General features: G+C 50.4%; 1 protein-coding gene across 4 annotated transcripts in view; it reads right to left on the bottom strand.

The window, feature by feature from the left end:
- PPFIBP2 (PPFIA binding protein 2) overlaps window positions 1-15,315 on the bottom strand; it is a 145,705-nt gene extending 130,390 nt beyond the window's left edge. For 2 of the 4 annotated variants that reach the window (XM_058688108.1, XM_058688111.1), the window contains exon 1: window positions 15,013-15,315. The gene's annotated coding sequence lies outside the window, so the exon portion shown is untranslated. The remainder of the gene's footprint in view (window positions 1-15,012) is intronic. The other 2 variants (XM_058688113.1, XM_058688115.1) reach the window with 2 other exon arrangements.
- Window positions 15,316-17,279: the final 1,964 nt, after the last annotated feature.

Raw genomic sequence — 17,279 nt, 5'->3', positions numbered from 1 at the left:
CACCCTCTCCCTGATTGCCAAAGCTGCCTCCTCTAGGCTTCCTACTTCTGGATGACTCTTGTCCAACCCACCTTTCCCAAGGCATTACTCCTCTGCTCCCAAACCCTCCATGGTTCCCCATTGGTTCAGGAACAAAGCTGTATTCCTTAGCTCAGCCATCTAAGCCCTCTTATAAGATCCACCTTCCCAGTTGCACTTCTCACCACACTCTTAGTTCAACCTCACTGAGCCAGCTCCTACTCCCTAAATAACTGAAGGATTTCCCTATTCCTCTGTTTGGGGTGCTTTTCTCCAGCTATACTTTTAAATCTCACCCATTCTAAGACCTTATCCAAATGTACCGACCCAAAGAAGCCTTTCCTGACACCATCACCCCCCAGTGCCTGAAGGTGCTGGCTGGCTCTTCCTCTCTGCTTCTGCCATACTTGGTACTCACCTGCATCAACTTGCTTACAGCTCTGGTTGTCCAAGTCCTCGATATGTCTGTCTCCTCTTCTAAATTAAAATGCTTGAGAGCAAGGAGTATGTTCTATTCACCTTCCCATCCTCAGAGCCCAGCCGTGAACCCGACTCACAGGTAGACACTCAGTATATGCTAGCTGATGAAAGATGCTAGGTGTGTGCACTGAGTGGAGGGCAAAAGGAGGAGGGGCATGTGAGAAAGAGCGCGAGCGAGCTTGGCCAACTTTCTGAATAAAGGTGGGAAGTCGTCCATGGCAGCCTCTCCCCTCTCACTTTCTCTGTACACGAGACCCCGTCTTCACGGACTAATCCTCAGAGGTGAAGGAGCTCTGCTGTAAGAATGACTTGACCGTGCTTGGCCCTGGCACGACCTAGGGACAAGTGGTGAATGCAGGTAGATTTCCACAGGACTGACGGGAGAAGAGAACGTAACTTCCCCTAACAGATGATAAAACCAGGCATTTCCACTTATTCTATTATTTTACAATGCTAAGCAACAAGAAAAAAAAACATCTGAATTGGCGAGTTTTCTCTATCATCTAGTTCAGGGGCCTCATACATAACTGTAGCCTGTAGCTGGCTACCTCCTATGTGCCTCCCAAGCTGGCTCGGGGGGAGCACAGACCCCAGAATTTGGCAGGCTTTAGGTAAATACTAACTGGATTAATCAAAGTTTATTCTGTCTTTTGAGGCTTCATTTCAACACTTGTCAAACAGTTTAATTTTGAATCGATGCAACAGTTTTCTTTTTGCACTGGGGGGGAAAACGTTTAGACCAGTAAGAGACCAGGGAATTTCCCTAAAGGCAGGTTGTGTGCACTGGCAAGGACAGCCTGGCTCCTGCCTCTGTCAGGAGAAAGGGGCTTCCTCTGTAGGCCTGGGCTGGAGGGTTTTCATTAGTAGGGTATTAGCAGCTCTGTCTTCACTGGAGGCCTGAGGACCACATGGGAGGCAGATGAAGACGGCACACAGAACCCACTGCTGCTAGAGAGCCTAGACTACAAGGGAACTGCCTGGCCTGGACTTTTCAGGGCTGAGCCTTTGGACAAGGCCAATCAAGCCTCCTGCACTGACTGCGTTGGGCCTACCTTCCTCTCCTAGTGCCTCAGCAGGACTGGCAGTGACTGCCTCTCTTACCTCACCAGGACACGGAGGCTTGTTCACTGAGGATTTGGGAAACATCCTGTCACAGGCCAAAGTATATCCCCCTCCCCAAATTCGTATGTTGAAGTCCCAACACCCAGTACCTTAGAAGGTGACTATTTTAGAAGCATACTCTTTAAAGAGATAACTAAGTTAAAACGAGGTCATGGGGGTGGACCCTAATCCAACATGACTGGTGTTCTCATAAGGACACAGATGGGTACAGAGGGAAGACCATGTGAGGACGGGGAGATGACCATTTACAAGTCAAAGACAGAGGCCTCAGAGGAAACCAAGCCCACCGACACCTTGATCTTGGACTTCCAGCCTCCCGCCTGAGAGACAACACATTTCTGTCATTTAGTCCAGCTAATCTGTGTGTGTTGTTATGGCAGGGCTAACAAGCTAGGACCCGCCCCGGTCTGATCCCGGACACAATAACCTGCAGACACAGGGCCTTCTCCCCAGAGATGTGGGGCCCTGTTGCCCATCCCTGTCAGTCTAAGGAAGACTTAAACAACATCCAGGTAGGGACAGTTCCTCATAGTCCTTTATCTATCTTTGCAAGTCAGCTCCAAATGGGACATGACCAGGGATCAAGGCCAGACTTTGTTGGGCTTCAAGGAGGAAACTCTGAGACGTGGCAGCTGACCGGCTCTTAAGCTGCATTCAAGGAGCTAAGTGCCCTGGGCCCAGCTGTCTCCTCTTCAACCCAACTCAAGAACTCCAGCGTGTGATGGGGGGAAGGAGGGCAAGGCCCAGGGCACTAAACTCAGCTCACCTATCACAAGACATTTGCCCCTGACAGCACTTAGGCCAGAATGATGTGGGGGTTTTCCTGAGAAAAGTGATCCAGGAATCTGCCATTGCACACATACTCCTGCAGACCAAAGACAAGCCAGCTAGAGAATTCCCTTCTCCGGGTGCCCAAGAGGTCTCGCTCCTGGAAGTCAGTCGGTCTGATCCCCGGGTGGTGGGAGCGCCTGCAATTGCTCCTGGGGGCCTCTCTCCGTATTTCTCACTTCTTGTCCATAGAGCAGGGTTATTTCCCATGGGAGATCCCCCAGCAGTTTCTCAGATTCATAGTGAAAGGGTAGAAAGGACCCACAGCAGGGGAAGTAAGTACCAACAGGAGAGCCCTCCTGCCCCCTGCCACCCCTGTTCCGAACTCCTAGCTCCTGCACTCCTTCCCATGCCCCTGAGGAAGGAGAGGAGCAGGGGGAGGCAGTAGAATGAGTCCAAGCTTTGCAGTCAGACTTGCGTTTAAATCCTGGCTTTGCTCCTTAGAGCTGGGTTAGTTTTTGATCTTGGGTAATAGATATTAACCTCTCCGGTTACTGTGTAACGGAGATAATAATACCTGCTTCACACAGCGCTGGTCGGAGGGTTACAAGGGAGGACAGAGTAAACCACCCCTCTCAGGGCCCGGCCCAGTAGATTTGTAACACGTTGCCTCTCTCCTCTCAGAGAACATGTCCCTAAGTGCACTATTCCAGAAGATGGACTTGGCCAAGACCTCTTATCAGGCCCTAACTGCTGGGGTTAGGGGAAAAAATACATGACACTGACTCCCTTTGAGAAGTTACCAAATCCCCTGGAGCCAGCCCCCAGTTAGGCAGAGCCTGGGGCTACAAACACAGCACACGTGCTCCAAACTTTCTGTGATTCTCTAGCAGTATTGGACAGAAAGGTTCAGGCCACCAAGTCTTCCAGAGCAGAAAGTGTGCCATTGATCTTGTGCTTACTCTTAGGGCCCCTTGGCAGCTTTCTCAGCCATTCCACCAGGGTCTCTCAGGCACCTCACTTTGGGACAGTGAGCAGGCAAGGTTTATGTTGTTCACGGGCCAGGCAGGCACCTGGCAGAGAAGTCACAGCCGGGAGATGGATTTGGGAGACCCCAAACATGGAGGCTGAAGCTGAAACTGGGCTCCTGGGGTTGGGGGCAGGAAGGGCCATGTCCTGACCACATTCATGGAGCAGGAGGTCCCTGGCCCTGGGCACTGGTGTCAGAAGAGCCCATTTAATTCAGAGGTAGCTTTGACAGAAGATGGTCAAGTTGTACTGGTGGCCCAGAGAGGCCCCACAATTGCTCCCTGTGGACATCACACTCTCACAGAACACCTACCTATGGCCAAACGGGCAATTGCTCCCGGGATTACTTAGGAAAGGTTGCCATACACAGTGTGTGACAGTGATGCAACAAGACGTGGGTCTCATGTAGCCTGTGGAAGCCTTCTCACGCCATCCCTCATTCAACTGTCGCTAGATTTATTTAAAATTCTCTTTCAGGGGCACCTGGGTGGCCTAGTCAGTTAAGTGTCTGACTTCAGCGCAGGTCATGATCTCACAGCTCGTGAGTTCAAGCCCCGCGTTGGGCTCTGTGCTGACACCTCACAGCCTGGAGCCTGCTTCAGATTCTGTGTGTCTCTTTCTTTCTCTGCCCCTCCCCTCTCTTGCTCTCTCTTGAAAATTATGTGGTTTTTACAATAAATTTCACATTTAAAAAAATAAAAAATAAATGTTAAAAAAAGTAAAAAATAAAATAAAATTCTCTCTCAAATACAAATAACCATGACATTTGAGGACTAGGTTCATGACCCTGGAGCAGCCCTTAACAGTTTTCAAAGTGCTCCTGATTAGTAGGCAGGACACAGAGGGAGGGCACTGACCCACCTGAAGTCTCCTGTTATAACATGAGATCCCGAGTCTCTGCAGCCCAGATATTACCAATCTGCACCCAGCCTCCCTAAGGTGGTCTTCTCAGGCTTTCTCTCCAGGCTGAGGGGAAGCGTCCCATTGGGCAGCCCGAAGGACCCTTCTTTAGGGTCCACCCTAAAGAAGAGGCTGTGGCTGGATCTGGGTTCTGAGCTCCGGCTGTACGGCCAAGCTGAACAGAGAGGATGGGGCCCTGGGTAGACACAGGCACAATCAGCAATAAGGACTGGCTGGCTCTATAGCATACAAGATAAGGAAGGAGCCCACCTTCAGCAGGCAGCCACCACCAGCACCCACCTGCTCAGAGCCTGAACATGCTTGGTGGAAACGGTGCTCTCCTTTCACACAGGCACCCCAGCCCCCACTCGACACCCCTGCACAGGCAGGCTCCCAGCCAGTTTACTGAACAGTGTTGGCCTCTCTCCACCCCCACACCCCTACCTGGGTTACTGCCGAGGTTTCTCCGACTCTAGTCCCTCACCCCACCTTCCAACTCAATCCAGAGCGCCATCTTGCATATCCCTTTATGGCTGACACCCTGGGGTCTCCAACAGCTGAGGTGGGTTGTAGGCAACTTGTCACTAATGGTAAAGTAGCTAAGCCAAGAGGCTTTTTGTAGAAATTAGATTACATTCCAGGTTATCTTGCCCCATTCTCATGTACTTTATAGAGTGGGAGGAATCCAGCCAGGAAATCAGCAATTGCCTATGGTGCTCAGGAAGTAACAGTTTCTATGGCACCACGGAACTATGCAACTTCCTACTATTTTAGAGACTTACTTCCAAATAGGTCTTTGTGTGTGTACATATATACTTATTGGGGCTGGTTGTGTATCCTTAACAATCTGGTCACGTCCACCAACTGCTTCTCACAGGTTAATGTCATCCGACACGTGCAGACTGACCATCTTCCCACCTCAACATGAAGAGTTGGATCTTCATGGTAAACTTAAGACTCTGAATAAACTGACCTCTCAACATGGTGGCAAGATAGAGTGGAAAAAACATGGGTTTGAGGATCAGGTAGACCAGTCGTAAATCTTATTTCAGCCTCTTGCCAGTTAGGGAACCTTAGGAAAGTCACTTTTCCTGCTGGGTGAAAGCCCTGAGAGGCCCCTGTGAGATGTACATCAGCACAGATGGCTCTGTGCTCAGTCCCTGATGCCCGGCGGGGACTTAATAAATGATGATTTCCAATCCCAGTTACCCATATAACCCCATTCCTCAGTTGTAGCCAAAGCAAACCCTTGGCTGTTGTCTGCAACCGCCCCTTAATTCACCATCCCCACACCTTCCTTTGTGCATTGCTGTTCCCTGAGCCAGAAATGCCTTTCACCCAGAGGAAGGGGAGTCTCTGTTCCCCATCTTTCCTTCCAGACACATCTCAAATGCCACTTCCTCAGCAAGCCAGGTACCCCAAACGCTTCTTTCTCTGAATGTTCTCTCTGTGGTTTGGTCATTAATGCCTGTTTTGAGAAGGGAGTACACTCCTTAAGTGCTATCCAAGCAGAGGACATGTCTCACTCCTCTCATGTTCCCATCATCCCACTCCTCAGCATAGAGGATGGTCAAAAATCATTCAGTGCCTGAAATAATAAAGGAGGTCACAAGTCTATTGCCTCCAGAGTACTTAGAATTATGCTCTACCTCTGCTCCTGAAAGGGGGACTTTCCCCAGATCCAGTGGGCCATTTCTGACTTTAGGGCTTCCCTGGCCTCCCTCCCTGCCAACCAGGCCAGGATAGCGTGCCCCACAGGCATCCACGTTGCTTAACCACAACACTCTCCATCCTCCGCCCATACACCCCACCCAAAACCTCAGCCTACTTGAATAAGGCCCTGCTGCCCACAGCCCTTCCCCAACTCCTTTTAGGGCTGGAAGCTCGCTCTGCAGCCCAGGCTGCAGACAGACAGTCAGACTTCCCAGTGTCGTGCCCAGTGACTTCCTGGATGTCTCCTTCCTATACCTGCCATCCCCTTTTGGATGCTGTGAGCCAGTGCCTCAGACCACATGGCCCAGGTTCTTCAGATGCCAGGATGCTGTGTTCTCAAAATCTTTAAGGGGTGACCATGAGTCTGTAAGAGACTTCGAGCCCCGGATAGGTGGCTGAGCCAAGGTAGGCATGAACAGAGAATACACAGAGTCTAACCACTTCTTTGGGGTCACAGCTTCAGAGTTTCAGGCCACAAAGCTTCTCTTCCAAACCCTGTTACGGGGCAGGACTTTGGCCTGTGGCTTGGGACAGAGAAAGTCCTGCAGAGTTTGCAGCCACCCCCTCCCGGCCTCCCGCCTTCATCCCACCCTGCGTTTGCTGCAACTCATCTCTGCTCAGAAGCCAACTATCCCCCACAGTCCTGCCGTTCTCTTAGTTAGACCTCCCAGCAAATCTGCCTCCCCTACTATTTTGCAAACTTCTCTCTAACCAATACCGCTTGGACAACACCCTCTTTACATAGACCACAACACAGGCTGTAAGACTGCTGCCTCCCCCTAAAGATCAGCGTGAATTCTGTGGAATTTCTTACATCAGTGCGAACTGAAATCTGCCTCTTCTCTAATTCTCTCTCCCATCACCACCATGGACTCCCAACTCTGCCCTCTGAGCAACACACAACAAGATAGGTCCGACCTGAAAATCAGTCATGGCCCTGGTGTCTTCCTGTCAGTTCTCAAGTCCTTTCAAACCTTGCAGAGCACAGACTCCAGCTTTGCAGCAGAGAGCATCCCTCCTCCACCTACTCCCAGAGTGTGGTGTGTCCAGCCTTGGCCAGTGCAGGAAAAAGTCTAAAGCCAGGACTTCTATTAATGCAACCAGGCTAAGGCAACCTATATGGGCTTTTCCACATGGTCAGGTAGGAAACTCACACCATTGATTTTTGGAGTCTGCGGGCAGGACTCTGCACCTCCCTGCCACATGCCACATCTCACAGAGCTGGTTTGGGTGCTCAGCTCTCTCTGCTGCCTTCGTCCTGTACATGGGTGACCAGCCATCTGAAACCAGGCTCTCCCACCTGCCATGTACTTCTGCCTTATGGACTCCCTGCTCACCTTCACCAGGGCTGCCCCTTCCGTGTCACACCTAGAGGCCCAGAGAACGCTACTTGCCCCGAAATTTCAGAATAAGCCCACTAGATGATGTAAATCACTCTTCTTGACAACGTAGTTTTTTCCGGGCTTCCTGAGAAAAGGATGACATGGGATGAGCCAGGCACCACAGGCAACACGGTATGTGCATCCTCTCATTTCATCATCACAAGAACCAAACGAAATAGGCTTATTATTGTTCCCATTTAACAGATGAGGAACTTAAAGCTCAAAGCAGCGACAGAAAATCCGTGTACAGGGGGATTTAAGGGGGATTTAAAGGGAGGCCTGTCTGGTTCAAAGTCCATACTCTAGAGCTAGCAGGGACCTCGGAGATCAGGGAGGCCAGGTCCTCATGGTGGAGAACACCTGCTGCCCGCCATGCTGGAAGGAGGGGGATAGGCAGGAGTCAGTTTCCTCATCTCCAGAAGCAGGACAATAATCCGCGCCCGAGGCATTGTGCAGTTCCAGTGAGCTGGCGCGGTGAAAACCTAGACGGACGCACAGGGTGGTTGTTGTTGTTACCGGGTGAGCGGCACTGCATAGAAGAACCAGATGTCTTGGCTGGTCACAGGAAGAGCTTATGTAATAAAACTTTTTCATGACATCCAGTCAAGGTCAGGTGTCAGAGCCAAGAACTATTCCTTTGCTTTGGTAAAATGCTGAATTAAGAAGAATCTTCCTTTCCCGTCCAAATTCAAGTTCTAACGTCTCCCCTCCCGCTACTGCAATCCTCTCTCCTCAGTCCCCCAGCCACCACCACCCCCCCCCCTTACCTGACCTGGTTGCTTACTGAATCTGGAGTTTGACACCACATCCCTGGTACACCCAAGATAGTCCTGTCACCCCAAGACCCCACCCATATTTGTCTGCCTCCTTTCTCTCTCAAGAGTGTCCCAATTTGGACAATAAATTACATCTAAAACTCTGGGTCTTTTTTAAAAAATCACTTCTCTGGCACGTATTTGCCTCCCGTGAAATGGGAATAATACCACCCACCTCATGAGACAAGCCCTTTGTAAACCCCATCAAAGCCGGAAGCCCCCCATATCCTTCCTCTGGAGGCAGCTTTCTGTGGGGCCAGTCTGCCGACACCTCTTTTGCCTTGGTGAAGCCACGCAGTGTCCAGCTAGCTATTCCTGCAAAACCTCTTTGATTCAGGGGAAACAAGGCCCTGTGTTGGGAAAAGGACTGTTGCCCCTGAAGAGAGTGGAGTTGCCACGAGTGCATGTAAGAAACAAAGGTAACCGATTCTTGGTGTTCCTGGCCTCAGCTGTGGCTCTGCCCTCCTCTCTTCCCTAATCCCTACAACAGACCTTTGGCTCCTATACAACTACCTCTTTCTCTCTCTCTCTCTTTCCCTTCCTTCTGTTCTTTCCTCCTTCCCACCCTTCCTTCCTTCCTTCCTTCCTTCCTCTCTCTCTCTCTCTCTCTCTCTCTCTCTCTCTCTCACACACACACACACACACACACACACACACACACACACACGCACACATGGTTTATCAACCTTAGGAGTTCCTTTTGGCAGAGATTTCTGGGCTTTTCTGCCAGAAGCAGGTTGGAGAAGCTTGCTAAGACTTATTGAGATAGCAGTGCAGTCACAAGGGTGGCTCTCCCAGTTAGAGTGGTCCCTGCCCAGCTGAGAGGCCCAGCTACATGTGACTGGTACATTCCAACCATGCACACAAGTCACTATGGATTTACGTTTTCACCCGGGAGTCTGGGCAGGAGTTCTGACTATGCCCACTGAGCACACTCCCAGCAACCAGTGGCTATCCCTGAGCAGACAGAGATCAACCCTGGGATTTTGGATGAACCCTTCCTTATGCCTGTCCTCATCACCAGGAAGAAACAGATATACCCAAAGCAGAGCCGCCTGAGACCGGCTCAGCAGCTATAGGCCCGAGGAGAGGCCAGGCTGCCATCAATTCCCCTGAACAGCCTCACCTGGGTTAAGAATCTGTTCTTGGAGATTTGTCAGAAGGCCCTCCACCCACTCACCTCTGCATAAGTCATTCCTGAGTCATTCCTGGACAACCCAGGTCCCAAGTCTGCAATCCATGGCTATCCTTGATTCTTTACCATGGATGAGAAGGCCCTGCACCCATTTTAGTATCAGTAAAAATAAATAATTAAATAAATTAATTAACAGCACAAAAACAAAAAATCAAAACAAGATAAGGTAGAAACTTCCCAGAGATCCAGCTGCATAATTCAAAAGAGCCAGGAGGCTTGACAAGTTTTCCCTTGAAGTTGAACCCCAGGCTTCCTTGTCTTTGTTTTCACTTGGCAATTACCACATACCAGGCAATAATCTAAGTGTTTGACATGCATTAGCCCAGATCTGTCTTAGAAAACTAAGGTGACCTCTGTGCCATGGCAAAGGCAGGACCTGTCCTTGGGAGGCTGGAGAGTGAGGGACCTGGCCAGACAGAAAGGTGTGGAAGGGAGAGATGAGGAGGAAAGGAAATCCAGCCTCAGGGTCACTGAGTCTCCAGGCATCAGTCAGATTCTAGATAAGGTCTTCTCCCCTCCCCTGACAGCTATGGCCCTCCCCCATCCATCTGGCCCCCTGACACTGGCCCTACTCACAGGCCTCTGCTTGGAGGAACGAGGTCCCTAAGGCTGGATGCCTTCCCCGGATGGGTGCCACCCACCACCCCCCACTCCAACACTGCACAGGCCACTTCTCGGGACTGATTGGATGCGTCCCTAAAGTTTGTCGGGGGGGAGGGGTGGGGGGCAAAAGTGTGTGGGTTTTGGAATACATCTTTCCAAGGAACTGACAGGTTGGTGGTTGTATTCCCAGAAAAACCATTCGATACACATGTACCAACATGGAGCACTAACAAGTATGAGTGTCCATACCATAAAACACTCCCTACTTTCCATCAGCCCACATATAGTAGGCCATAGGACAGAAAGGAGGACGCATGAGCCTTCAAACCCACATTGGCAATGGCTACCAACAGACTCCCTTCTGAATTCTTGACCTCTAAGATTCCAGCCTTAGCTGCTCTGCAGACTGAATTCACCCAAAACCTGGTCTTTTTCTCATTTTTCACTGCCTAATGGAATCTCCATCTGGACCTCTGGCAGCTCTTCTCTGGCCAACTCACAGTGCTACAAAGGACAGAGGCCCAGGCCAAAGGGCCAGGAGGCCCGGCTTCTGCCACCAGCAGCAGGTGACCCTGCATAGGTTCCTTTGGGTAGCTTCACCATTCGTGTGTGTGTGAGTGTGTGTGTGTGTGTGTGTGTGTGTGTGTGTGTGTGTGTAATATGAGAAACTACTCAAGGCTCTCTTCTGATTCCAAAAGGAATCAACCATCCTCATTTCCCTTCCCCCTTCCAAGAATCTCCTCCTTGCTCTCATGCTACTAACAATGCCTCGTTCTTCTCCCAGCACATTAGCACAAAGTGTCAGTGTCCAATTTGATGCCTTTCCCTCTCCCTCAAATCCAGTCAGTCACCAAATCCTGCAGGATTTCTGGACAAGATCACTCACTCTCCATCTCTATTGCCATTGCCTTGATTTACACCCTAAGCTACCTCTATGGGTTATTCCAAGAGCATGTTCTCACAGGAAGTTGCTCCTTGGCCCTGCAACCTGCCCTTTTCAGCCCTGAATCCTCCTGAAAGCAGAGAGTTCACCACGTGTTTTCCACACCAAAAGGCCTTCAATATCATGAGAAGAAAATGTCAATTCCTTAGCTTCAATGCTCAAGGCCTTCCCTGACCTCTCCCCAGCCTAAGACTGCAGTCTCATCTCTCCCGGTGTCCCCTCCCCACTCCACCCTCTGACTCTAGCCATGTGGGCCACTCCTCACTGGGCTGTCCCAGTCTTTCAGGTTCTGTTCTTGTTTCTTCCCTCATCACCTGTGCAGAATAGCCTACTCTTTTCCCCTTTACTGAAGCAAACATTGCAAAACCAGCCAGCTCCAGGCCCATGTTTATCACAAACTCTTCCTGGACATCTGCTAGATGTAGGGCTGCACACAGGAGTCTGGAGTGGGTGTGGACAGAGACACGCCAATAAAGCGCCTCAGGACCATAGCACAGTTCTCCAGTTGATGCTACATGTATGTACTAGAGAGAAGAGTAAAAGTGACTTGGAGGTGGGGGGAGGAGAGGTGCTTCAAGAGTTTGATCTGCATCCTGAAGTTAATAAGAGTCCGTTCAGCTCATGGGGCAGACAAAAAGCTTTCCATGAAGAGCAAATAGTGCGTGCAAAGACAGAGAGGCACAAAAGATAGGATCTCTTGAGTTACTCGGTTTGGGGAACAGTGGAGATACAGCTGGCCCTGTATCTCCAGGCTCTGTATCTTCCAGGCTCTGTAAAGGCTCTGCCAGCCTTTGCAGAGCCTGGAAGGCCAAAGAAGGATGTTATACTTTACCCTATCAAGGAGGCAACCCTATCCCATCTTGTGCAGACCTTCCATCCACAGATACGTTACAGGGCCAAATGACTACATGACATGGAACACGGTGATTAAGAGCATGGTGCACAGTGAAGAGTCAGTTCTCTGTGTGCATAAGGGCATACGTGACAGACAGAGGAAATGAAAGCAAGAATTATAGAGGAGCACCAAAGTAAGAATTACCTAGGAGCACTAAGTAAAAATCATAAATTTCCTGAAGACAAAGCTGTGTTAGCAGCCCCCTGGAAAATCGCAAGGCCTTGAGGAGACCTGGGTCTGAAGCTAAACAGATTGCATCTCCCAGATTATTTACTGAGTGTGTCAGAGATAAGAATGGGTGTCTTGAAGCTCTGCAAGGGCTAAGGAGACCTGGCTCTCAGAGTCTATAAGGGACACAGCCCACCTTTCTGAAACCACCTGTGGGCTCTTTGAAAACCGAGACACCTAGATGCCAGCAAGTGTTGAAACCAAAGACTGATGCCAGGAAACATAAAGTGGAACCACTGTAAAGAGGAAGCAGGAAAAATAGTGACTCCAGAAAAAACAAAGCTGCCAAAAGCTTCAGCCTAGTTGTGCCCACACCAAGTGGTGACAGTGTCACATCTCCCCCACCCAAGTGTCGCCTCTCGAATGGGGGTGCACAGTCTGGGAACTTAATAAATGTCTAGATACCTCATTAGTTGCATTCATATTAGCTTTTCCTCCTTATATTTTGCAAGAGGGGATCAGCCAGAGGATTTTAAGCAGGGAAGTCATGAACAGGTTTGTATTTCAGAAAAAAATTCTGACATCCACGTTAAAACCAACTTCCAAATGTTATTATGTCAAATGGTATAGCCTAAAGGGCATGCCATTCTTCTCCAAAGCTGAATTGGCTCGGAATCATTCCCCTATCCTCACTGCTGGAAGCAGTCCGGTCAGTCTGAAGACAGATACCACATACTCCCTGGCCCCCTGGCCCACAGATTCTATCTTTCCAAAGTTTCTCCCACCTGTCCCACTCAGGCCCAATAGAAGGCCTCACCACTTCTATGCTGGTGGATTTTCAATGTCCTAACTGGTCCCTCCATCCCAGGGTCTTTCCCCTCTGCTCACTCCTTGCCACAGCCACAGTGGGCTAGAGTAGGCTCCACCTTGGCCTTCATCAGAATCACCCCTGGGGGAACTTGGGAACACCATCCCGGACCCACTTCATCCAAACAATTTAAAAGCTCCCCAGGTTTGCAAACCATGGTCCTTAATCCTTGCCATAGATAGTGAAGAGCACCACCCTGGAATGTGTTAGAAAGGCAGATCAGGTTCCACCCCTGACCTAGGTAGGAATCAGAATCTGCATTTGAATTAAGACCCCCCTCGTGATTCTTAAGCTTGTTAAAGGTTGAGAAGCTCAGCTCCAAAGGGTTGCCTGACCATTCATTCCACAAATATTTACTGGATTTTCTCCCCGTCTGGCTAGGGGTTGGGAGGGTCAAGGGCCAAGGTCCTGGACTTTGAGAAGCTCACAGTCAATCCCTTGATTAAAACCTGTCACTGGCTCCATGCTTTCTAAGTCCAGACTTCTGCACCTGGCTTTCACGGCCCACTGGGGCCATGTTTCATCCTTGTCACCAGCTTTATTGTCTAGCACTTGCTCTGGGAGTCCAGTTAGACCACTTGCCACTTCTCATGACTAGCTGGTGCTTGCCCTGCCTACACAGATCTCAGCCCAGGTCATGCTCTACCCACCTCTGCCTGGAGACGCCCAGGAGAAATCCTCTGAGATGGATCACACACATCACCCCTTTCTTGAAATTATCCCAGATCTTCCCTGCTCAGGTGAAAGACAGGAATTCCCACAACTCTTTGCTCTTCCCTCCTTAGGGCATTTGTCATTGTACTTAAAACCAGTGCATTGTCTTAAAACCAGTGCACCTGCCATAGCTACCCCAGTAAAGAAGAGACCATGATTCTCAGTTTGTTCCCCCCCCCCCCAGTAGCAATAAGCTAATAACTGGCACATCATCTAATTTCTAAGAATAATAATAATAAATGTATGAATAAAATGATGTATGAATGCAGTGAGAAATGCACTAATCTCTCTCATCTCCCACTTCATAGTTGTTTAAATATGAATTTAAGCAGAATACTAATGGGCTGCCTTCCAACCCCAAGAGAGAAATAATCTCGAAATCAAATAATATTTTGTTTTCCAGATACAAACAATAATCAAAGACTGAACATCTTGAAGATGAATTTTGTGCACAGCCAACTACCTTCCTGTAGTTAGGCATTTAACTTCACAAAATGCAACATACAATTTGGAAACACTTCCGATTTGTATTATAATCAATTAAGGAACTGGGAAAGGAAAGAGACAAATGAAGAGAAAGATAGGAAGTAGACCAAAATATGCAAAGGGGGACCCACCGATACCAAATATCCAGCTGCTCTGAAAGCAAACTACAACACTCTGGGTTTGTTTTTTAAGAGGATTAAACACTAGTTAGAGTACCTGTTTCAATCCTACACAAACTTTGGAAATTCGAGCTTTTAAATACATAATCTTATTTTCATTTGAAGAAAAACTGCAGGTCTGGAGTTGGGATGTCATGAGGGAGAGGAGGAGCCCACTTTTAAGTAGGACCATCCCCATCTGGCAGTCTCCTGGGACTGCAGTGGCTTGAGACTTTGATGGCATGTTGCATTTTTGCAATTAGAGTATAGAGTTGGTCTCAGTCGAGGCGTTGCATCTGACCACACTGAACAGATATGCTTGGGCAAAGAGACCCTAAGCTGCCTGACCACACCCCCCCACCCCCCCACCCCCGCCTTGTGCTCTCTAGTTACTCTGATGCTTCGGTGACATACCGCACAAAACTGAAGTGAATGACCACCCAGCGCATCTCCAGGGCCATGCTGGCACCTGCAGGGGCGCGGATTGTCCATGGATCCCAGGCAGGGTTGGGTGAAAATTCGAAGCAAATCCTCCTCGGGAGTTATACCCTCCTCCCAGTCTTCTGGCCAGAGAAGAGGAAGAGGGTTCCTGCCTTCGCGTCTGGGACCCACTCTGGGGCCCTAACTGGCACTGACCCCCACTCCTCGAGTGGTTCTTGAATCTGGGGGCTTTCGGTTACCTAGGCAATGTACCCGCGGGGGGCTCCCGGTCCGGAACGCGCAGGGGACCTGGGGCGTGGGGACAGCCCACTGACCTGGGTGCTGGGCTCCTCTCCGGGCGGCTCAGGTGTGAGGGCCGCTCCCGTGTCCCTCCCACCTCCGAACATGAGAGCCGAGAACCGAGCTGCAGGCCACTGACCCACCGACCAACTGACCGACCAACCAGCGGACCGAGCGGCAGCGGCCGGGTCTGGAGCCCACGTGACGGGGGCGGGACCCACAGGAGGCTCGTCCCGGAGCCCCCGCTTCTCCCCGCCCTCCTTCCCCCTGGGACCGCCCCTCCACTCCCCTTCCTTCTCGGGCTCCGCGGCGGTCCGCAGGAACCGGTCCACCACCGGTTCCCTTTCCTCGGGGACCGGCCTCGTCAACTCCGCCCTTTCGAACCTGCCTTTGCCTAGTCAGCCCAGCCGTGGCCCCGCCCCCTGGACGGTGCTACAAGCCCCGCCTCCCGAAGACCACGCCCCCGCGAGCCCCGCCCCGCTCCTGTTGCCTCCCCGCCCTGCACCCTTCCGGTCCCGGAGACACCGACGGGCGGTTCCTGGCTCTAGTGCTGCCTGTCCCCTGGGCTTCTTCAGCCCTTCAGCACCATTCATTCCCCGGCCGTAGAAAATGAAAACGAGGAAGCAGAAAAGCAATTTGTATATAGAGTTGCAAAGAGAGAAGCCACGGAAAAACCGACTGGAGGCACACCAGAGTAGCAACACTTTGGGTGTCCGGACTTCCCGGACCGGTAGGATCCAGTCCAAATTGAGGTTGGCCTGAAGGCAGCCTCATTCCCTGTCTCTGATCAACCCGTCTGGAAGGCTCTGCGTCCCACTAGAGTCCGGCTGCGCTCGAACCCCGCGACCTGGCGTAGAGGTCCCCCTAGTGGTCAGCCCCGACTAAAGACACTTTGCGCCTGGTCTTGTGAACAGCTAAGGACAAGAAGCACTTCTCTGTGCTCAGCACCAAGGCGGGGTTCCATAGGGCCAAGAGCTCTGGCGACTTCTGACCACAGGAATGAATTCTGGAATCAAGGCGGGACTGGGCCTTGGGTACTTAGTCCAACACCTTCCCCTAGTGTATGGCCTGAATCCCCTTTGGTTGTGCTGCTAGGTTGTTGCCTTGCCTGGGCCTCCCAGGACCAGTTGCTCAGTTCAGCTGATTAAAATCCCTTTGGGCCGCAGATGGTATCTACACTGCACACTCTGGCATAGTCCCGAGCTCTGGCAGGAGTCACTACGGCCCTGGCCTCAGTTTTTATCTACATTTCTACAAGCTGGACAAACTCCGTTAAGACACATCTTTCTTTTTCAAATTACCCTGGTGGTCTGAAATTACCCGTGTGCCCAGAAGGCTTTTACATGTGAACAGAACTTAAGCCACCCTGCAAATATGAGACTCCGGTCACTGCCGGAACCTGGCCAGAAGCAGACTAAAGGCAAAGCCAGCAGAGGAAGGCTGGGGCCCACAAGAGTTGTGTTACAGCAGGACACCCTTCAGTTCTCTTTCACTTCCTTAAAATAGCAGCAGAGGCTTTTGTAGACCTAGGCGCTATAGTTCACATGAGTTCATGGGTGTTTCCAAATCCCACATGTTATTGCCCCAGTGGACACACTGCCCTAGCCTCAGTCCCTAGAAAATGCTAATCTGCTCTCTGAATTATACAATTACTTTTTTAAAATTACCTTTAAAAATGGTGTAAGTCACTGGTTCTCAAGCTTATTCACGCTCTAGAACCATGTTGCAGGAGGGGGCTTAAAAAAATACTGCCTGGGTCCTACCTTCAGAGGTTCTGGCTTAATCGTCTGGGAGTATGGCCTGGTATTAGGAGTTTTAAAAGCCCCTCAGGCGATTCTTACATGCAATCGAGTTTAACTACTGCTATAGGCCATAGGGACTTTCATCCTGACTAAACTCCAACAAGAGACCTCAGAGCTGAACAATTCACCCAAAAGAAGCCCAAGATAGTATCCGTGGGCCTGAATGCTTTGCTGCCCTGGCTCCCAGGAAGCAAAGTGGCACATTGACAAGGAGAAAATGTCTTGACCTAAAAGAGTGATTCTAGCTGTAGGAATTTAAAGCACCTGGGAGTGTTGTTAGTGGCAGGTGCACTCTGCAGAGTCGACAAGTTAAAGTATATCACAGATGAAGGGCAACCCTCCTCTGTGCCTCCAGAGGAATTATGTGTGCAGGACTCACACATAATTCCATTCACTGATAATCCCACTCTACCCTCCTCCCGAGGCAGTCCATGTTCCTTATCCCCGTGAAATAGGTAATGTCATTTTACCCACGGAGTAGGTAATGTCCACAAACCCAT

Source organism: Neofelis nebulosa, chromosome 10, assembly GCF_028018385.1.
Source record: "Neofelis nebulosa isolate mNeoNeb1 chromosome 10, mNeoNeb1.pri, whole genome shotgun sequence".
In the NCBI taxonomy this organism is placed as follows: Eukaryota; Metazoa; Chordata; class Mammalia; order Carnivora; family Felidae; genus Neofelis; species Neofelis nebulosa.
This window is presented reverse-complemented; position numbering and strand designations above follow the sequence as displayed.